We start from the raw sequence: 23854 nt of genomic DNA on the forward strand, positions 1-23854 counted from the left end.
ATTTGAAGCCTTTGCTCTTCAGGAAGTATTTGAGTGTGTCATACCAAGCCTGAGGGGCTTGTTTGAGGCCATACAATGCCTTGTTGAGCTTGTACACCATGTCAGGATGTTTTGGATCTTCAAAGCCAGGCGGTTGTGCAACATACACTTCTTCTTCAATCATGCCATTGAGAAAAGCGCTCTTCACATCCATTTGATATAGAAGTATGTTATGATGATTTGCATAGGCCAGCAATATGCGTATGGCTTCAAGTCTAGCCACAGGAGCAAATGTTTCATCGAAGTCAATCCCTTCAACTTGAGTGTATCCTTGAGCAACGAGACGAGCTTTGTTTCTGACAACTTGACCATGCTCATCTTGCTTGTTGCGATATATCCATTTGGTGCCTATTATATTGTGCTTGCGAGGATCAGGACGCTTAACCTGTTCCCATACATTATTCAGCTCAAACTGTTGAAGCTCTTCTTGCATAGCTTGAATCCATTCAGGTTCCATGAAGGCTTCTTCAACTTTCTTGGGTTCAGATATTGAGACGAATGCGAAGTGACCACAGAAATTTGCTAGCTGTGTTGCCCTTGAACGAGTGAGTGGACCTGGTGCATTGATGCTATGAATTATTCTCTCAATCTGTACTTCATTTGCAACACGAGGATGTACAGGACGAAAATTTTGCTCTTGATGATCATTGTCATCGTTAGAGGGATTGTCTTCGGGCTGAGCATTGTCTTCAGGTTGATCAGGTGCGGAGATGATAAGTTCCTCTTCAGGTTGAGCTTCAGACGGTATGATTTCTCTAGTTCCCATAAGTTTGATTGATTCACTGGATGGAACTTCATCTAGCACATTTGGCAGGTGCTCTCTTTGTGAGCCATTCGTCTCATCAAACCGCACATCCACTGTTTCAACCACTTTATAGTGAAAAAGGTTGAAGGCTCTGTAGGAGTGCGAATCCTTTCCATATCCAAGCATAAAACCCTCATGTGCTTTTGGTGCAAATTTTGAAGTGTGATGTGGATCCTTGATCCAGCACCTGGCGCCATATACTCTGAAGTAACTGACATTTGGCTTCTTGCTAGTAAGGAGCTCATAGGATGTCTTGTTCAGAAGCTTGTGAAGATAAACATGGTTGATGATATGACATGCAGTATCGATGGCTTCCGGCCAGAATTTTCTTGGAGTCTTGTATTCATCAAGCATCGTCCGGGCCATCTCAATAAGTGTTCTGTTCTTGCGTTCGACGACGCCATTCTGCTGTGGTGTGTACGGAGCTGAGAATTCATGTGTGATGCCTAAGGTATCAAGATATGTATCTAGGCCAATGTTCTTGAATTCAGTGCCATTATCACTTCTGATGTGCTTTATCTTAGCGCCATAGTTGTTCATTGCTCGACTGGCGAAGCGTCTGAAGACATCCTACACTTCAGTCTTGTAGAGGATTATATGCACCCAAGTATATCTTGAATAATCATCAACAATGACAAAGCCATAGAGACAAGCAGTAGTAGTAAGAGTTGAGTAATGAGTGGTACCGAAAAGATCCATGTGGAGCAGTTCGAAGGGTTGAGTCATTGTCATGATTGTCTTCGAGGGATGCTTGGCCCTCATTATCTTTCCTGCTTCACAGGCACCGCATAAGTGATCCTTCTTGAACTTGACGCCCTCGATGCCTATGACATGCTTCTTCCTTGCAAGGGTGTGGAGGTTCCTCATGCCAGCATGCCCTAGCCTTCGATGCCAGAGCCAGCATTCAGAAGCTTTTTCTAGAAGACATACTGCAAGTTGTGGTCCTGCTGAGAAATCTACCACATACAAATCATCTTTCCGATACCCTTGAAACACTAGAGACTTGTCAGATTCCATTAGTACAAGGCAGCGATATTTTCCAAACATCACAATCATGTTTAAATCGCAAAGCATTTTGACAGACATTAATTTGAAACCAAGGGATTCAACAAGCATGACTTTATCCATGTGTTGATCCTTTGAGATTGCAACTCTACCTACACCCAATACCTTGCTTTTACCAGTGTCAGCAAATGTGATGTGACTTTTGTCAGATGGATGTAAAGTTGAGTCCATGAGAAGGCTTCGCTTGCCAGTCATGTGATTTGTACACCCACTATCAATAATCCATTCTGAAGCAGCTGGTGTCGTACCCTACAGTGCAGTTAGGGGGATAGGCTTCACGAAGAGCATTGTGAAGCAAAAACATTTGACGAACCAGTGGATTATTAAAGCTTAGATCGAGATTAGGACTGAATAGGGAGAGTAGCAAGCGATTCAGGAACGAAGTACATAGTAAGACCATTCGGGCATTTGATCTTGCGCCCTACAAGATGTTTAAGGTCCCCAGCAATAGCGTCAGACGATTTTGGTTTTCTGCTGGAGACCTTTCCCTGCAAAAGAGAGTTAAGCTTTCTTAGCCACCCACATCTTCAAGGGTGGCTTAGAAGCAATAAGTCTAAGTGCAGCATCTAAGAACTTTGGCTTTGGAGCCCTAGCAAACAATCTTGCAGGCGGACAATAGTACTCATAAGAATAAGCAGAATAGTTCTTGGTCTTATGAACATGGCGGTTTGATGAACCGCTCTCATATTCATATGCCTGAGTATGGTTTCCCTGCAAAACATTTGCGTTAGTGCGACTCAAGTGAGTCCTCTGTCTGTATGAAGCCTTTGGACCGTATGAAGCCTTTGATCTGAGGTTTGTCTTCTTCACGTGAGGTGTCATGATGACATTCACAGGAAGATTCTTCAGACACCTTTTCGGAACCCAGATCTTCTTCATAGGCGGTCCATTCCTGCAGTTAGTACCAATGTACCTGGCAAACACTTCACCATTCTGATTCTTAAACAGTTTATAGTTTGCATCAAGGGATTCATCAATGATAATGGGGTTAGCCACAAGTGAAGCCAGATAGGGTGGATGGATCCGCTGAAGGTTCCCTTGCAGCAACCCATGTGGTTTTGGGGTACTGCTCAGGTTTCCAGTAAGAGCCATCAGCATTCATTTTCCTTTTGAACCCAACACCCTCTTTCCTAGGGTTTCGGTTCAAGATCTACCTTTTGAGGACATCACATAGTGTCTGATGCCCTTTGAGACTTTTGTACATCCCTATTTCAAGCAGTGTCTTCAACCTAGAATTCTCATCAGCAATAGCAGTGGTATCCTCAGCAGAGGGGTTAGTTACCACATCAACAGTTGAAGATATTGCAATAGTAGCAGCAGTAGAACATTCAGCAACAGAAGTAGCGTTATCACGCTCAATGCATTTAAGACATGGTGGTTCAAATCCTTCCTGAGCTGAACTGATCTGTTCAGCGCGGAGTGACTCGTTTTCCTTTTGAAGATCTTCATGAGCCGCTCTCAATTTCTCAAGATCTTGCTTCCTTTGAAGATAATCATAGGAAATCCTTTCATGAGTTGTTGAGAGCGTTTCATGACGACTTTGAAGTTCCTCATACTTAACGTGAAGATTTTTTATGTCTTCAATTAAGGACTGAGATCGAGTCATTTCAGCGTCTAACAGATCATCGCTTTTGTCTAACAGTTTTTGAATGTGTTCCATAGCTTTATGTTGTTCAGTTGCAATTTTAGCAAGTGTTTTGTAGCTGGGTTTGGAACCACAATCAGAGTCATCGTCACTAGATGCTTGATAGTGAGTAGTGCGTGTGTTTACCTTGGCATCGCGTGCCATGAAGCAGTAGGAAGGAGCGGAGTAGTCCTTGTCATTTGCATCGGTGTCGGTGATGAAGTCATTGTCTTCAGTGTTGAAGATGGACTTGGAAACGTATGCTGTAGCCAGCCTCACAACGCCAGAATCGGACTCCTCCTCAGACTCCACCTCCGCCTCCTCAGAAGCAGACTCCTCCTCAGAATCCATTTCCTTGCCAACAAACGCACGTGCCTTGCCAGATGAGCTCTTCTTGTGTGATGAAGACCTTGAGGAAGACTTGAAAGAAGACTTTGAGTATTTCTACTTCTTCTTATCATCAGAGTCATACTCCTTGCTCTTCTTCTTCTTGTTGTTCTCATTGTCCCACTATGGACACTCAGAGATGTAGTGGCCAGGTTTCTTGCACTTGTGACATGTTCTCTTCTTGTAGTCATCAGCAGAAGCTTCATCATTTCTTGAGCTTGATCGTGAAGACTTTCTGAAGCCTTTCTTCTTGGTGAATTTTTGGAACTTCTTCACAAGCATAGCAAGCTCCTTTCCAATGTCTTCAGGATCATCAGAACTGCTGTCAGATTCTTCTTCATATGAGGAGACAGCCTTTGCCTTCAAGGCACGAGTTCGCCCATAGTTGGGACCGTAGATGTCTCTTTTCTCAGAAAGCTGAAACTCGTGTGTGTTGAGCCTCTCAAGTATGTCAGACGGATCTAGTGTCTTGAAATCAGGACGTTCTTGAATCATCAGGGCTAGGGTGTCAAACGAACTATCAAGTGATCTCAGGAGTGTCTTGACGACTTCATGCTTGGTGATCTCAGTAGCGCCGAGGGCTTGAAGCTCATTTGTGATGTCAGTGAGTCGATCAAACGTGAGCTGGACATTCTCATTGTCATTTCTCTTGAAGCGGTTGAAGAGGTTGCGAAGGACACTGATTCTCTGATCTCTCTGGGTTGAGACGCCTTCGTTGACCTTGGAGAGCCAGTCCCGGACTAGCTTAGATGTCTCCAAAGCACTCACGCGGCCATACTGTCCTTTGGTCAGATGACCACAGATGATATTCTTGGCAGTAGAGTCCAGTTGAACGAACTTCTTGACATCAACAGCAGTGACACCTTCTCCAGCCTTGGGAACGCCGTCCTTGACGACATACCATAGGTCGACATCAATGGCTTCAAGATGCATGCGCATCTTATTCTTCCAGTAGGGATATTCAGTTCCATCGAAGATGGGGCACGCAGCAGAGACTTTAATTATCCCTGCAATCGACATAGCTAAAACTCCAGGTGGTTAAACCGAATCACACAGAACAAGGGAGTACCTTGCTCTGATACCAATTGAAAGTGCTAGTGATCGACTAGAGGGGGGTGAATAGGCGATTTTTATGAAAGTCTTCAAAACATGTGAGTTTCGAAGACAAACGATAGAAATGAACCTATTACCATGCAGCGGAAGGTAGACTACACTAGGCAAACCATAGTCAAGTATTCAATGAAGTGAAAGCACAATGACTAGTAGCAGCTAGGCAGTAAGGATCAGGTAGGAAGATATTGTGAAGCCAATCAGAACAAGTAATCACTCCGTGAAGTCAAATGGTGATGCAATTCTACAATGACTTCACAAGGACCAACAGTAAGTAAAGGGAAGGGAAGGATGAAACCAGTGACTCGTTCAAGACAATGATTTGTTGGACCAGTTCTAGTTGCTGTGACAACTGTATGTCTGGTTAGGGAGGCTGAGATTCAACTCAGAAGACCTCGTCTTCACCTTATTCCCCTTGAGCTAAGGACACCCAGTCCTCGCCCAATCACTCTGGTAAGTCTTCAAGGTAGACTTCCAAACCTTCACAGACTTCGTTCACCGGCGATCCACAATGACTCTTGGATGCTCAGAACGCGACGCCTAACCGGCTGGAGGATTCACAGTCCTCAAGTGTAATAAGTCTTCAGATCACACAGACAAGAAGACTTAAGTGATGCCTAACACTCTTTGGCTCTGGGTGGTTAGGGCTTTATCCTCTCAAGGAATTCTCTCTCAAAGGCTTCGAGGTGGGTTGCTCTCAAACACCAAAAGCCGTGCTTTAACTCTAAGCAGCCAACCGTTTATGGTTGTAGGGGGTGGGCTATTTATAGCCACTAGGAAACCCGACTTGATTTGTCCGAAATGACCCTGGGTCACTAAGGAACCGACATGTGTTCCAACGGTCAGATTTCAAACACACGCGGCAACTTTACTTGGGCTACAAGCAAAGCTGACTTATCCAACTCTGGACAAGATTTGCTCTCATAGCCTTCACTCGAAGACATAGGATTTTGGTTAAGCATCACTTCAGTCATTCTGACTGGTTCTCTTGGACCCCACTTAACAGTATGGTGGTTCCTATGACTCAACAAAGAAAAACACAGAACGACGAAACTGCTAAGTCTTCGCGCTCCATAGTCTTCACGCGATGTCTTCTCTTGTCATAGTCTTCAATGTGAATGTCTTCACATACCACCTTTGACTTCAATGTCTTCATGCATTTTTAGGGGTCATCTCTGGTAGGAAAACCGAATCAATGAGGGACTTCTACCTGTGTTATCCTGCAATTCTCACAAACACATTAGTCCCTCAACTAGGTTTGTCGTCAATACTCCAAAACCAACTAGGGGTGGCACTAGATGCACTTACAAAGCGCGAGCACAAGAATGCTTCTGATGATGCACCATCAAAGAAGAAATTGAAGAAGTCTTCAAAGAAAGAGTGTGCTGCGGCCTCTGAGTCCCTTGTGGTTGAGCCCATTTCTCTTGCTCGTCCGGCCTCCACCAACCAAGAGCATCAACTTGTGATCCATGAGCCTGCTTTCGCAGAGGCTCCTGAAGATGAAGAGTTCCAGCTGTTGACCCCATCACAGCTGAAGACATTGGTCATGAAGACAATGTTGAAGATGATGAAGTCCTTCCTCAACTCGAGCATCAACTGGTATCATCGCCTATTCTTACGAACAACGAACTCATCAGCATTGGTCGTCCTTTTACGCTAATTGCTCAAGATGATTCGTGGGCATATCGCCCTCAAGAAGACACCCCCATTCATGAAGACACGCCCAGAACTCCAACACCTGAAGTCACCACTCCGGTGCTTGACGATGATAGCTACATGGTACATACCACTCTATCTCCACAGGCGTCGCCCGCTTTCCGCAGGCTTCGCAAAGGCCCCAGGCCATAGGTCACCATGTCGAGCATTGCAGAATGGGAAGTGCAACACAACTCAGTAGCATGTCAAGTGTTTCCTGAAGCCACCCCAACTGTGAATGTCTCCGAGTCTGAAGCAAAAGTTGTTGAAGACATTCCGGCTGCATCAACTGACAAAAATCAAGAAACAAGAGAAGAGGAAGGAAGAGTTGCTACACCCCCTCCTACTGAATCAGTCATTTCGGGGAGAATGAGTCTGTGCCCAACCCTCCTATCATTGAACAGACGGAGGTTGAAACTACTGAGGCGGCCACAAACACTGATGCTGAAGCCAATGGCACTGTCATGGCTGAAGACCATGTGGTGCCTGAAGATAATATGGCGTCTGAAGCCAATGTGGAATCTGAAGCAAATGTGATGCCTAAAGCTCAAGTACAACTTGAAGCCACTGTGCATGCTGAAGCCACTGTTCCATCTCCAAGGCCTCACACAATTGAACAGTCCTTTGATCATGGACAGCTGGTCACTGTGAAATGGCCCGTCATGGTGCCTCCCACTGCTCTCGGACCTCAATATGACTATCATGTGGAGCAGAGGCCACAAGTTCAGAAGCCAAAACCCAGGCTGCCAAGGCTTCCAGGTGTTGCAACCTCCCTAGGATCGTTCATCGTGAACAGCTTTAGGGCACACAATACTTTCTTTGACAATGCCAAGAATCCATACTCGAAGCCAAAGATCTCTTATGATCGCTTCTGGAGCTATCAGCAGCGCAGCTACTACTCATGCATCCTATACAATCAAGAGCGAATCTTTCAACACATGCGTCTTGATTGTGAAGCCATTGCTGAGCTCCCCTGTCTGGAAGAAGCCCTTGATTGCTTTATGGAGGTTGGTCTTCTACAGTTCATCACTGACAAGGAGCACTAGAATGAAGAGCTCTTGCTGTAGTTCTATGCCACTCTTCACATTCGTGGCTACAACAGGGATCCGAAGACATGGATCCTTGAGTGGATGTCAGGAGATGTGCACCATGAAGCCAAAGCTCAAGACATTATTGAGCTTACTTCCCTGTCCACTCCAGGTGACTTGTATGAGCCTGGTTGTCAGCTTCACAATAATGAACTGTAGAGTATCTTTCAGCGGCCTGAACCAAATATGAGTCTGATGCTCATCATGAGGAAGCCATTGCCTCAAGATGCTGAATATCCCAAGGAATTCTTCATCAAGGACCTCGAGTACTTTCCCCGCATAGTCTATCACATTCTGAGGCGTACTCTATGGCCAATCAAGGGATATACTGCTGAAGCCAAACTTGAAGGAGCCATGAAGACTTTGGTGTTTTACATCATCAATGGCATCAGATTCAACACCTAGGATTTCTTCATCAGACAACTTGCTGCATCTGGGATTGATTTGTTTGGCCTGAAGTTTTATGCTCCATGGGTGATGCGCCTGATCAAGCCCCAATCCTCTATTGACTATCAGCCCTTAGCGCGCAACCATCTTGTATTTCTGCCTGAGGTTGATCTGTATGTTGAAGCCATCTACCCAGAGCCTACTAAGGAGTCGCTATATCTTCACAATGTTGATCATCAAAGCTTCACGCAGCCCATAGAAGGGATTCATGTTCCAAATGTTGCTACCCCTGCTTATCCTCTTCCTGGCAATATGCGTGTGCCCCATCGTGCAAACATCGAAGCCACTGATAGTACAATTTCCCAAAGGCCTCAGAAGCGTTCTCGTGTTCTCAATGATCGAGAGCTTCTTGTTGCCTTACATCAGAAGCAGGATAAGCATCACGACTGGCTTAAGCGTTAGATGCAGAGTATTTTGGTGGACGTCAATCACATCAGAAAATTGGCCACCAAGAACTCATTCGTTGCCCATGAAGCCTGTCGACGGTCTTGGAAGAGTCTCACACTCCTATGCCTTGAAGAAGATCTTCGCAAAGATGGCTTCGCAGAGGGCTTCAAATTTGATTCCAGACCTCCCCAGAATGCAAGCTGGCTTCGGACTCCCTCCATAGAAGACTCTGAGTATTCATCTTCGGCTGCAATTGTTGTTGCGAGAGTCGTCGATGAAGAAGATGACGCTACTTCACCAACCATGGCTCCACTACATCTCGACACTAAACAAGGACCCTCTCCACCACCGAACTCCAGCGTCGACCCTGCACCTACATCTACTCCTGATGGGAACGAGTAGATACTCTATGTCTTAAACCCTTTTTGGCCATTACTGACAAAAGGGGGAGAAGCATATGAGTTGATAGTCTTCAAGCGGGTCCTTATGAGTGGTTGCACTATTTTTGCCAAGTGTTTACAACTCTCGTCTTTTGATACATTTGGTTCTTTGGGTTGTAACACTTAAACACAATGGCCATTTGCTACTTTTTCTGCTACTTTGTGATGCCATGATAAATTCCGCATGAAGTCATTCCGCAGACGTCCATTTTTCATTATGCATGACATTATCTTCGTTATATCTTTATATGCATGATGAGTTGTCTTCATAAGTTGAAGAGAATCTCCACAAAGTAAAACCTGCCATGTGCATTTGCATTCAAAAGCAAACTACTTATATGTACATCTTCAGGGGGAGACTTTTCCTACTTATGAAGACAATGTCGTAATTCTCAACTTTCACATACTTTTATCCCCATTGAAAACTTCAACCAGTTTGTCATCAATCACCAAAAAGGGGGAGATTGTAAGTGCATCTAGTGCCACCCCTAGTTGGTTTTGGAGTATTGACGACAAACTTAGTTGAGGGACTAATGTGTTTGTGAGAATTGCAGGATAACACAGGTAGTAGTCCCTCATTGATTCGGTTTACCTACCAGAGATGACCCCCAAAATGTGTGAAGACATTGAAGACAATGGTGGTCTGTGAAAAGATTCACATTGAAGACTATGACATGAGAAGACATCGTATAAAGACTATCGAGTACGAAGACATAGTTGTTTCGTAGTTTCCTTTCTTCTTTGTTGATTCATAGGAACCACCGCACTGTTAAGTGGGGTCCAAGTGAACAAAGTCAGAGTGACTGATGTGATGCTCAGCCAAATCCTATGTCTTTGAGCGAAGACAATGAGAGCAAATCTTATCCTGAGCTCGATGAGTCAGCTTTACTTGTAGCCCAAGTCAAGCTGCCGCGTGTGTTTAAAATCTAACCGTTAGACACGTGTTAGTTCCGTAGTGACCCAGGGTCATTTCGGACAAATCAGGTCGGGCTGCCTCCTGGCTATAAATAGCCCACCCCCTACACCATAAATTGGTGGCTGCTCAGAGTTAGTGCACGGCTTTTGTCGTTTGAGAGCAACCCACCTCCAAAGCATTTGAGAGAGAGAGATCCTTGCGAGGACAAAGCCCAAAACACCCAGAGCCAAAGAGTGTTAGGCATCACTGAAGTTTTTCTGTCTGCGTGACCTGAAGACTTGTTACACTTGAGGACTGTGAATCCTCCAGCCAGTTAGGCGTCGCGTTCTAAGCATCCAAGAATCATTGTGGATTGCCGGTGAACGAAGTCTGTGAAGGTTTGGAAGTCTACCTTGAAGACTTACCAGAGTGATTGGGTGAGGACTTTCTGTCCTTAGCTCAAGGGGAATAAGGTGAAGACACGGTCTTCTGAGTTGAATCTCAGCCTCCCTAACCAGACGTACAGTTGTCACAGCAACTGGAATTGGTCTACCAAATCCTTATCTTCATCAAGCTACTGGTTTTATCCTCCACTTCCCTTTACTTTATAGTTTGTCTTCTGAAGTCATTGCATGCCTGTATAATCTGATTGACTTCACTAAGTGAAGACTCTTTACTGTTTGGTTTCATACTATCTTCCATCCTGATCCATACTACCTAGCTGCTGATAGTCTTCGTGTTTTCACTTCATTTCTTACTTGACTTTGGCTTGTCTAGTGTAGTATACCTTCCGCTGCATATCAATAGGTTCATTTTTATCATTTGTCTTCAAAGCCCCCGTGTTTTGAAGACTTCCATAAAAATCGCCTATTCACCCCCCCCCCTCTAGTCGATAACTAGCACTTTCAACTCCTTCTCTAGAAAGTTTCCATTCTTGGCAACAAATATCTTGCCTTCGGATTTGTGGTAGAAGGTGTACCCAATTGTTTCCTTTTGGGTATCCTATGGAGACACACTTCTCTGATTTGGGTTCGAGCTTATCAAGCTGAAGCCTTTTGACATAAGTCTCGCAACCCAAAATTTAAGAAATGGCAGCTTAGGTTTCTTGCCAAACCACAGTTGATAAGGTGTCGTCTCAATGGATTTTAATAGTGCTCTATTTAATGTGAATGCAGCTGTCTCTAATGCATAACCCCAAAATGATAGTGGTAAATCAGTAAGAGACATCATAGAGCGCACCATATCTAATAAAAAGTATGGTTACGATGTTCGGACACACCATTACGCTGTGGTGTTCCAGGTGACGTGAATTGTGAAACTATTCCACATTGTTTTAAATGAAGGCCAACTCGTAACTCAAATATTCACCTCCACGATCAGATCGTAGAAACTTTATTTTCTTATTACGATGATTCTCCACTTCACTTTGAAATTCATTGAACTTTACAAATGTTTCAGACTTGTGTTTCATTAAGTAGATATACCCATATCTGCACAAATTGTCTGTGAAGGTCAGAAAATAACGATACCCGCCACGCGCTTCAACACTCACCGAACCGCATACATCGGTATGTATTATTTCCAATAAGTCATTAGATCGCTCCATTGTTCCGGAGAACGGAGTTTTAGTCATCTTTCCCGTGAGGCATGGTTCGCAAGTATCAAATGATTCATAATCAAGTGATTCCAAAAGTCCATCCGCATGGAGTTTCTTCATGTGCTTTACACCAATATGACCTAAATGGCAGTGCCACAAGTATGTTGCACTATCATTATCAACTTTGCATCTTTTGGCATCAATATTATGAATATGTGTATCACTATGATCGAGATTCAATAAACCATTCACATTGGGTGTATGACCATAGAAGGTTTTATTCATGTAAATAGAACAACAATTATTCTCTGATTTAAATGAATAACTGTATTGCAATAAACATGATCAAATCATATTCACGCTCAACACAAACACCAAATAACATTTATTTAGGTTCAACACTAATCCCGAAGGTAGAGGAAGTGTGCGATGGTGATCATATCAATCTTGGAATTACTTCCAACACACATCGTCACCTCGCCCTTAACTAGTCTTTGTTTATTCTGCAACTCCTTTTTTGAGTTACTAATCTTAGCAATTGAACCGGTATCAAATACCCAGGGGCTACTACGAACACTAGTAAGGTACACATCAATAACATGTATATCAAATATAGATTTGTTCACTTTGCCATCCTTCTTATCTGCCAAGTATTTGGGGTAGTTCCGCTTCTAGTGATCATTTCCTTTGAAGTAGAAGCACTTAGTTTCAGGCTTGGATCCAAATTTGGGCTTCTTCATGGGAGTGGCAACTTTTTTGTTGTTCTTCTTGAAGTTCCCTTTCTTTCCCTTGCCCTTTTTCTTGAAACTAGTGGTCTTATTAACCATCAACACTTGATGCTCTTTCTTGATTTCTACCTTCACTGATTTCAGCATCGCGAAGAGCTTTGGGAATCGTTTTCGTCATCCCTTGTATATTATAGTTCATCATGAAGTTCTATTAACTTGGTGATAGTGACTAGAGAACTCCGTCAGTCACTATCTTATATGGAAGATTAACTCCCACTTGATTCAAGTGATTGTAGTACCCAGACATTCTGAGCACATGCTCACTGGCTGAGCTATTCTCCTCCATCTTGTAGGAAAAGTACTTGTCAGAGGTCTCATACCCCTCGACACGGGCATGAGTTTGAAATACCAATTTCAGCTCTTAAAACATCTCATATGCTCTGTGGCGTTCAAAACGTTTTTGAAGTCCCAGTTCTAAGCCGTAAAGCATGACGCACTAAACTATCAAGTAGTCATCATACCGAGCTTGTCAAATGTTCATAATGTCTGTCACCGAGCGGTGCATCAAGGACATAATTCTTCTATGCAACAATGAGGATAATCCTCAGATCACGGACCCGGTCCGCATCATTGCTACTACCATCTTTCAACTCAGTTTTCTCTAGGAGCATATCAAAAACATAGGGGAGCTATAACGCGAGCTATTGATCAACAACATAATTTGCAAATACTATCAGGACTAAGTTCATGATAAATTAAAGTTCAATTAATCAAATTACTAATGAACTCCCACTTAAATAGACATCCCTCAAGTCATCTAAGTGATATGTGATCCAAATCAACTAACCCATGTCCGATCATCATGTGAGATGGGGTAGTCATCAATGATGAATATCTCTATGTTGATCATATCTACTATATGATTCACGTGGTGTCTCAAAACGACAAACTTGTGCTTTTGATATCCATCTCCAAAGCATCATCGTGATCTCCATCATCACCAGCTCGACACCTTGATCTCCATCATAGTGTCATGGTTGTCTCGCCAAGTATTGCTTCTACAACTATCGCTAACGCATAGTGATAAAGTAAAGCAATTACATGGTGTTTGCATTTCATACAATAAAGAGACAACCATAAGGCTCGTGCCAGTTGTCAGATATCTTACAAAACATGATCATCTCATACAATAACGTTTATCCCATCATGTCTTGACCATATCACATCACAACATGCCATGCAAAAACAAGATAGACGTCCTCTACTTTGTTGTTGCAAGTTTTACGTGGTTGCTATGGGCTTCTAGCAAGAACGTCTTACCTACGCATCAAAACTAGGTGTTTTGTCAAGTTTGTTGTTTTAACCTTCTTCAAGAACCGACTGCAGCCAAATTCAATTCAACTAAAGTAGGAGAAACGGACACCCGCCAGCCACCTTTATGCAAACCTAGTTACATGTCTGTCGGTGGAACCGGTCTCATGTGCGTGGACATATAAGGTTGGTCCGGGACGCTTCATCCCACAATACCGCCGAATCAAAATAAGACGTTGGTGGTAAGCAGTATGACTATCACTGCCCACAACTCTTTGTGTTCTACTCGTGCATATCTTCTACGCATAGACCTGGCTCTGATGCCACTGCTGGGAATCGTTGCATGGAAAACAAAAAAAATCTATGCAAATGCAATGGGGGAGAGTGTGTCTACGTACCCTCATAGACCGAAAGCGGAAGCGTTTTGGCAACATGGTTGATGTAGTCGAACTTCTTGTACGACCGATCAAGCATGGAACGTACGCCACCTCCGAGTTCTGCAGACATTCAGCTCGGTGACGTCCCTTGCCTTCTTGATCCAGCAAGGCGTCGAGGTAGTAGATGAGTTCCGTCAGCACGATGGCATGGTGACAGTAATGGTGAAGTGAACCACGCAGGGCTTCGCCTAAGCACTGCGAGAATATGACCGGGGTGCAAACTATGGAGGGGGCGCCGCACACGGCAAACAATTGATGTTGTGTCCTTGTGAGGCACCCCCTCCCCACATATATATAGATTTGAGGGGAGGGGGCGGCCAGGGCGCCCTAGGGCTTGGCTGCCTCCCCCTAGGGGCCCTGCCTTGCCCTGCGCCCCCTTTCCTTGTATACGGAAGGGGGAACGAAATAAGAGGGGAGAGGGGGAAGGAAGGGGAATCCTATTCCCTCTCTCTCCTTTCCTCCTCCCCTTTTCCTTCTCCACTTAGGCTGGCCCATATGGGGGGCCACCAGCCCCTTGTGGCTGGTGTGTTTCCCCTCTTGGCCCATAAGGCCCATATCTTTTGCCGGGGGTGCCCGGAACCCCTTTCGATGACCCGATATATACCTGGTACCCTCCGAAACACTTCTGGTGTCCGAATACCATCGTCCTATATAACAATATTTACCTCTTAGACATTTCGAGACTCCTTGTCATGTCCGTGATCTCATCTGGGACTCCAAACAAAATTCGGTCACCAAATCACATAACTCATATAATAATATATCATTATTGAATGTTAAGCGTGCGGACCCTACGGGTTCGAGAACTATGTAGACATGACCGAGACACCTCTCCTATCAATAACCAATAGCAAAACCTGGATGCCCATATTGCCTCCTACATATTCTACAAAGATCTTTATCGGTTGAACCGTCATGACAACATACATAATTCCCTTTGTCCATCGGTATGTTACTTGCCCGAGATTCGATCATTGGTATCTTCATACCTAGTTCAATCTCATTACCGGCAAGTCTCTTTACTCATTCTATAATACATCACCTCGTGAATAACTCCTTAGTCGTTTGCTTGAAAGCTTATGATGTGTATTACCGAGAGGGGCCAGAGATACCTCTCCAAAACTCAGAGTGATAAATCCTAATCTTGATCTATGCCAACTCAACAAACACCTTCGGAGATACCTGTAGAGCATCTTTATAATCACCCAGTTACGTTCTGACGTTTGATAGCACATAAGGCATTCCTCTGGTATCCGGGAGTTGCATAATCTCATAGTCGAAGGAATATGTATTTGACAGGAAGAAAGCAATAGCAATAAAACTGAACGATCATTACGCTAAGCTAACAGATAGGTCTTGTCCATCACATCATTCTCCTAATGATGTGATCCCGTTATCAAATGACAACTCATGTCCATGGTTAGGAAACCTTAACCATCTTTGATCAATGAGCCAGTCTAGTAGAGGCTCACTAGGGACACGGTGTTTGTTTATGTATTCACACATGTATTAAGGTTTCCGATCAATACAATTCTAGCATGAATAATAAACCTTTATCGTGAATAAGGAAATATTAAAAACAACTTTATTATTGCCTCTAGGGCATATTTCCTTCAAAACTAGAACAAGTCGAGTTCATACCCGTTTCTCTCTGCCACAGCCAGTTCATCAAATATCATCATTATTGCCTTTCACTTTTTTTACCAAAGAATAGTAGGGTAAACCCCCTACTATGAGTCATTTTTCATTAATAATCAAAGGTATCAAAGTACATAGCAATGGTTGATGGGGGGACAACCAAAGAAGAGCTATAATTATTGCCTTTCACTTACACGATCGAACGATTTGAAAATAATAATAGTGCATGTGTGACGTGGACTAAGCTAGAATCTGCAAACATTTTATTCGAAAGGAGAAGACAAAGTAATATGTGCTCTTTGTTAGATCAAAAATAATGCATATGAGAGCCACTCAACATTTTCATCGTGGTCTTCTCCTCGATATGACTCAATAAAAAGAAAAAGAAATTCAGAGAAACACACTGAAATATTTTTGGAGTTTTTGGTTTTTCTTAAACAAGCAAATAAAAGGGGAAAAACAAAAACGAGAAAACTATTTACACGGGAAAGCTCCCAACAAGTAAAAGAAGAACAAGGAAATATTTTTGGGTTTTCTTTTTAGTATTACAACAATTTAAACTAGGAAGAAAAACTGAAAAGAAGCAGGAAATATATTTTTTAGATTTTCTCAAAGTTTTTCAAACACACAAGAAGAAAGCGAGAAAATAAATTTAGCATGGATGATACAATAAAAGAGTGTGGACACCGACAACTGGAATGAAGTGTGTGAACATGAATGTAATGTCGGCGGAAATACATACTCCCCCAAGCTTAGGCTTTTGGCCTAACTTGGTGATCAGTCAGTAGCCTGCATAATGGTCGGAGTGATAGCTCACAGAGGCTCTGGGTGCAGATGCCTCAACCCGCCGTGCAGCCACATCTGCCACGTTATGAGCTCGGGCCTCGCTCTCAAGAACATAATATCTTCCCTTACTGTGAACATCAAAGAGAGCAGGTGCAGGAAAATACGCGTCCACAACGGAAATTTTATTAAACAATAGGTTATAAGTGAAATTATGGGGTTCACCACTAAGGATCTTATGAAGTTTCATAGCATCAAAGTCCCAGTACTGCGTGGGTAAAATAGGGTCATCATGCCAAGGTGAAACACCCAGCTCTCTTGCTAAGCGTGTGGCATAAATTCCACCATAAAAATATCCACTACCAGCATTGTGTTGCAACCTGCGTGCAACAATCGCTCCAAGATTATAACTTTTGTCACCGGTGAGAGCGGTGCATATGAGGCTCAAGTCTGGAGCACAAAGTGTACTACAATCTTGTTTGCCTACAATGCATTTTCCATTCAATAATGCGAACTACTGGATTGAGAGAAAATGAATGCTCTTTATTCTACCTTGTGTCACTCCCCTAGTCTGACCATAGCAAAGACTAGTCAAGAATATCTCAAACTCAGATCTTGGTGGTTCGTCAAGCGAACCCCGGAATGGGATTTTGCAGCAGTAGGCAAATCTCTCTAGAGATATAGTAAATTGATTTTCATACAGTTTAAATGACACCCTAGACTCATGGGGATCGAATTTAAATCCTTTGATAAATGATTCAATGAGGTTGAGGTGTTGGTTGCACTTATCTGAAATGTAGGGACCGAGCTCGGCATTGCGAACATATTGCTCAAATTCTTCCTTAATGCCCAGACGCACCATATAATCGTTGCATGGCCATAAGCATGATTTGGTGGCGGCATCTCGTATGGAAATTTCACTTGGTTCAACATAAGACCGATGAGCGGGGCTGCTACTAGAAGATGCCCTCGAGGACCTCCTCCTCGAAGAACTCCTTCCAAAGAGGTTCATCATATTCACGTATAATTTTCTGAAAAAATTTGGGTCACAAAAATTTGTTAACAAAACTTCACAAGATTGAAAGCAACTACTCATAGGTATGCATAGAGGCCATATCAAGCATTCAAACTACTTAGAACTCTAAGAATTCAACATGCAAGCTCATCTACAACACCACCTAGAGTAACTAATTATTCAAAATATAAACCACTAAATCAAAAACTAATTGGACCAACGAAGGAGTCACATACCAAGCAACAATCCCCCGAAACAGTTTCGGAAACGGAGCTTCGAGCAAAGAGATCAAAATCCGCGGGTTTGAGAGAAAGAACACGAGAGAGAGCAATGGTGATTTTTTGGGAGGTTGGTGATGATGTGGGATGAAGAGATAAGTGAGGGGCCCACATGGAGCCCACAACCCACCAGGGCGCGCCTGGGGGTGCTGGCACGCCCAAGTGGGTTGTGCCCACCTGGTGCACCCCCCTCTGATGTTATTTGCATAAACAATTCTTAAATATTCAGAAAAAATCATATTAAATTTTCAGAGCATTCTAAGAACTTTTATTTTTGGGTCATTTTTTATTGCACGGGGAATTAAAAAAACAGAGAAAACATGGCATTTTATTTTATTTAACTAATAAAAACAGAAAACAAAAGGTAGTGACAAAAGTTAGTGCTTATTAAATTCATCAACTTCATACCTCTCAAAAATGATCCATTAATAAGGTTGATCAAGTCTTATTAACAACCACTTTCGATTAGCATGAAACCGAAGAACTTTCGTAAATCACTAAGTTACCTCAACAGGGATATGAATGTCCCCAACAATAAGCATTTCATATTTCTTTTTGGTAGTAGGTAGAGGTAGTTTAAAACTTCAAATAATGATTGTTAGAGATTTTTCAATAACATTAATACCATTCACTTGGAATTGTTTCTTCGGGAAGTGCATCATATGCTCATTACCATTGATATGAAAAGTGACCTTGCTTTTATTGCAATCAATAACATCCCCTGCAGTATTCAAAAAGGGTCTACCAAGGATAATCGACATGTTGTCATCCTCGGGCATCTCAAGTATAACAGAGTCAGTCACGATAGTAACATTAGCAACAACAACAGGCACATCCTCACAAATACCGATAGGTATGGCATTTGATTTATCGGCCATTTGCAAAGATATTTCAGTAGGTGTGAGTTTATTCAAATCAAGTCTTTTATATAAAGAGAAAGGCATAACACTAACACCAGCTCCTAAATCACATAAAGCAGTTTTCATATAGTTTCTTTTGATGGAGCAAGGTATAGTGGGGATTTCCGGATCTCCAAATTTTTTAGGTACTCCATCTTTAAAAGTATAATGAGCAAGCATGGTGGAGATTTCAGCTTCCGGTATTTTTCTCTTGTTGGTGATGATGTCTTTCGTGTACTTGGTATAAGGAGACATTTTCAAGATATCAGTCAAGCGAGTACGCAAAAAGACTGGCCTAATCATTTCAGCAAAGCGTTCAAATTCTTCATCATCTTTCTTTTTAGTTGACTTAGGTGGAAAGGGCATTGGTTTTTGAACCGATGGTTCTCTTTCCTTCCCATGCTTTCTAGCAACAAAAAGTCCCTTTTATCATATCTTTTATTCTTGGGTTGTGGGTTATCAAGATCAACTGCTGGCCCTATCTCAACATCATTGTCTCGTTCTTTATTATTTGTTTGAGTGTCTTCATGAACCTCATCATTATCTTTTTCATTATCAGAAGGTGATGATTGCTCTCTGAGCTACGTCGGTATTTCCCCAAAGAGGAAGGGATGATGCAGCATAGCGACGGTAGGTATTTCCCTCAGTGAAGAAACGAAGGTTATCGAACCAGTAGGAGAACCAAGCAACACAACGTAAACAGCACCTGCAAACAAATAACAACACCTCGCAACCCGACATGTTAAAGGGGTTGTCAATCCCTTTTGGGTAACAATGCCAGAATATTGTTGTAGATTGGAATAATAGACCGTAAATAAAATAAAGTGCAGCAAAGTATTTTTGTATTTTTGTTTTAATAGATCTGGATAAAAACGCAAAGGAAAAGTAGATCGCAAGCAAATATATGAGGAAGAAGACCTGGGGGCCGTAGGTTTCACTAGCGGCTTCTCTCAAGAAATATAGCAAACAGTGGGTGTAAGTGCATCTAGTGCCACCCCTAGTTGGTTTTGGAGTATTGACGACAAACCTAGTTGAGGGACTAATGTGTTTGTGAGAATTGCAGGATAACACAGGTAGTAGTCCCTCACTGATTCGGTTTACCCACCAGAGATGACCCCTAAAAATGTATGAAGACATTAAAGACAAAGGTGTTATGTGAAGGTATTCACATTGAAGACTATGACAAGAGAAGACATTGTGTGAAGACTATGGAGCGCGAAGACTTAGTTGTTTCGTTGTTTCGTTTTCTTCTTTGTTGAGTCATAGGAACCACTGTACTGTTAAGTGAGGTCCAAGTGAACCAGTCAGAATGATTGAAGTGATGCTTAACCAAAAATCCTATTTCTTCGAGCAAAGAGAATGAGAGCAAATCTTATCCAGAGCTGGATAAGTCAGCTTTGCTTGTAGCTCATGTAAAGTTGTCGTGTGTGTTTGAAATCTGACCATTGGAACACGTGTCAGTTCCTTAGTGACCCAGGGTCATTTTGGACAAATCAGGTCGGGTTGCCTAGTGGCTATAAATAGCCCACCCCCTACACCATAAATTGGTTGGCTACTCAGAGTTAGTGCACGGCTTTTGTCATTTGAGAGCAACCCACCTCGAAGCCTTTGAGAGAGAAATCCTTGCGAGGACAAAGCTCTAAACACCCAGAGCCAAAGAGTGTTAGGCATCACTTAAGTATTCTTGTCTGTGTGATCTGAAGACTTATTACACTTGAGGACTGTGAATCCTCCAGCCGATTAGGCGTCGCGTTCTGTGCATCCAAGAGTCATTGTGGATCGCCGGTGAACGAAGTCTATGAAGGTTTGGAAGTCTACCTTGAAAACTTACCAGAGTGATTGGGCGAGGACTGGGTGTCCTTAGCTCAAGGGGAATAAGATGAAGACGCGGTCTTCTGAGTTGAATCTCAGCCTCCCTAACCAGACGTACAGTTGTCACAGCAACTGGAACTGGTCCAACAAATCATTGTCTTCAACAAGCCACTGGTTCTATCCTTCCCATCTCTTTATTTGGAGTTGGTCCTTCTGAAGTCATTGCCTGTTTGCATTATCCTTTTGTCTTCACTGTGTGACTGCTTGTTCTGATTGGCTTCATACTATCTTTCGTCCTGATCTATAATGCCTAGCTGCTATTTGTCTTTGTGCTTTCACTTCATTGAATACTGGACTATGGCTTGCCTAGTGTAGTCTACCTTCCGCTGCATGGTAATAGGTTTGTTTCTATTGTTTGTCTTCGAAACTTCCATGTTTTGAAGACTTTCATAAAAATCGCCTATTCACCCCCCTCTAGTCGATCACTAGCACTTTCAATTGGTATCAGAGCAAGGTACTCCCTTGTTCTGCGTGATTCGGTTTAACCACCTGGAGTTTTAGCTATGTCGACTGCAGAGATAATCAAAGTCTCCGCTGCGTGCCCAGTCTTCGATGGAACTGAATATCCCTACTAGAAGAATAAGATGCGCATGCATCTTGAAGCCATTGATGTCGACCTCTGGTATGTCGTCAAGAATGGCGTCCCCAAGGCTGGTGAAGGTGTCACCGCTGCTGATGTGAAGAAGTTCGTTCAACTGGATTCCACTGCCAAGAATATCATCTGTGGTCATCTGACCAAAGGACAGTATGGCCGTGTGAGTGCTCTGGAAACGTCCAAGCTAGTCTGGGACTGGCTCTCCAAGGTCAACGAAGGCGTCTTAATCCAGAGAGATCAAAGAATTAGTGTCCTTCGAAACCTCTTCAACCGCTTCAAGATAAATGACAATGAGAATGTTCAGCTCATGTTTGATCGACTCACTGACATCACAAATGAGCTTCAAGCTCTCGGCGCTACTGAGATCACCAAGCATGAAATCATCAAGACACTCCTGAGATCACTTGACAACTCATTTGACACCCTTGCCCTGATGATTCAAGAATGCCCTGACTTCAAGACACTCGATCCGTCCGACATACTTGAGAGGCTCAACACACACGAGTTTCAGCTTTCTGAGAAAAGAGACATCTACGGTCCCAACTATGGGCGAACTCGTGCTTTGAAGGCAAAAGTTGTTTCCTCATCTGAAGAAGAATCTGACTGCAGTTCTGATGATCCTGAAGACATTGGAAAGGAGCTTGCTATGCTTGTGAAGAAGTTCCAGAAATTCACCAAGAAGAAAGGCTTCAAAAAGTCCTCACGATCCAGCTCAAGGAATGATGAAGCTTCTGCTCATGACTACAAGAAGAGAACATGCCACAAGTGCAAGAAACCTGGTCACTACATCTCTGAGTGTCCGCAGTGGGACAATGAGAAGAAGAAGAAGAAGAAGAAGAGCAAGGAATATGATTCTGACGACAAGAAGAAGAAGAAGAAATACTCAAAGTCTTCTTCCAAGTCTTCCTCAAAGTCTTCATCACACAAGAAGAGATCATCTGGCAAGGCTCGTGCGTTTGTTGGCAAGGAAATGGATTCAGAGGAGGAGTCTGCTTCTGAGGAGGCGGAGGTGGAGTCTGAGGAGGAGTCCGATTCTGGCGTTGCAAGTCTGGCTACAGCCTACGTTGCCAAGTCCATCTTCAACACTGAAGACAATGACTTCATCACCGACGCCGATGCTAATGACAAGGACAACTCCGCTCCCACCTACTGCTTCATGGCACGCGGTGCCAAGGTAAACTCATGCACTACTCACTATCAAACATCCAGTGAAGATGACTCTGATTGTGGTTCCAAACCCAGCTACAAAACACTTGCTAAAATTGCAACTGAACAACAGAAAGCTATGGAGCATATTCAAAAACTGTTAGACAAAAGCGATGACCTATTAGACGATGAAATGACTCGATCTCAGTCCTTAATTGAAGACATAAAAAATCTTCATGTTAAGTATGAGGAACTTGAAAGTCGGCATGAAATTCTCTCAACAACTCATGAAAAGCTTTCCTATGATTATCTTCAAAGGAAGCAAGATCTTGATAAATTGAGAGCGGCTCATGAAGATCTTCAAAAGGAAAATGAGTCACTTCGCGCCAAACAGATCAGTTCCGCTTAGGAAGGATTTGAACCACCATGTCTTAAATGCATTGACCATGACAACGCTACTTCTGTTGCTGGATGTTCTACTGTTGCAATATCTTCAACTTTTGATGTGGTAACTAACCCCTCTGCTGAGGATACCACTGCTATTGCCGGTGAAAATGCTAGGTTGAAGACATTGCTTGAAACAGGGATGTACAAAAGTCTCAAAGGGCATCAGACACTATGTGATGTCCTCAAAAGGCAGATCCTGAACCGAAACCCTAGGAAAGAGGGTATTGGGTTTTAAAGGAAAATGAATGCTGATGGCTCTTACTGGAAACCTGAGCAGTACCCCAAAACCACATGGGTTGCTGCAAAGGAACCTTCAGTGGATCCATCCATCCTATCTTGCTTCACTTGTACTAATCCCATTGTTATTGATGAATCCTTTGATGCAAACTATAAACTGTTTAAGAATCAGAATGGTGAAGTGTTTGCCAGGTATATTGGTACTAATTACAGGAATGGGCCACCTATGAAGAAAGTCTGGGTGCCAAAAAAGTGTATGGAAAATCTTCCTGTGAATGTCGTCATGACACCACAAGTGAAGAAGACAAACCCCAGACCACATGCTTCATATGGTCCAAAGGCTTCATACAGATAGAGGACTCACCTGAGTCGCACTAACGCAAATGTTTTGCAGGGAAACCATACTCAGGCCTATGAATATGAGCGCGTTTCATCAAACTGCCATGTTCATAAGACCAAGAACTACTCTGTTTATTCTTATGAGTACTATTGTCCACCTGCAAGACTATTTGCTAGGGCTCCAAAGCCAAAGTTCTCAGATGCTGCACTTAGACTCATTGCTTTGAAGCCACCCTTGAAGATGTGGGTGGCTAAGAAAGCTTAACTCTCTTTTGTAGGGAAGGGTCTCCAGCCGAAAATCAAATGTGTCTGAGGCTATTGCTGGGGACCTTAAACATCTTGTAGGGCGCAAGATCAAATGCCCAAATGGTCTTATTATGTATTTTGTTCCTGAGTCGCTTGCTACTTGCCCTATCAGTCCTAACCTCGATCTAAGCTTTCATAATCCACTTGCTCGTCAAATATTTATGCTTCACAATTCTCTTCGTGAAGCCTATCCCCCTAACTGCACTGTAGGGTATGACACTAGCTGCTTCAGAATGGATTATTG

This window comes from Triticum urartu, chromosome 7, assembly GCF_003073215.2.
Source record: "Triticum urartu cultivar G1812 chromosome 7, Tu2.1, whole genome shotgun sequence".
Lineage (NCBI taxonomy): Eukaryota > Viridiplantae > Streptophyta > Magnoliopsida > Poales > Poaceae > Triticum > Triticum urartu.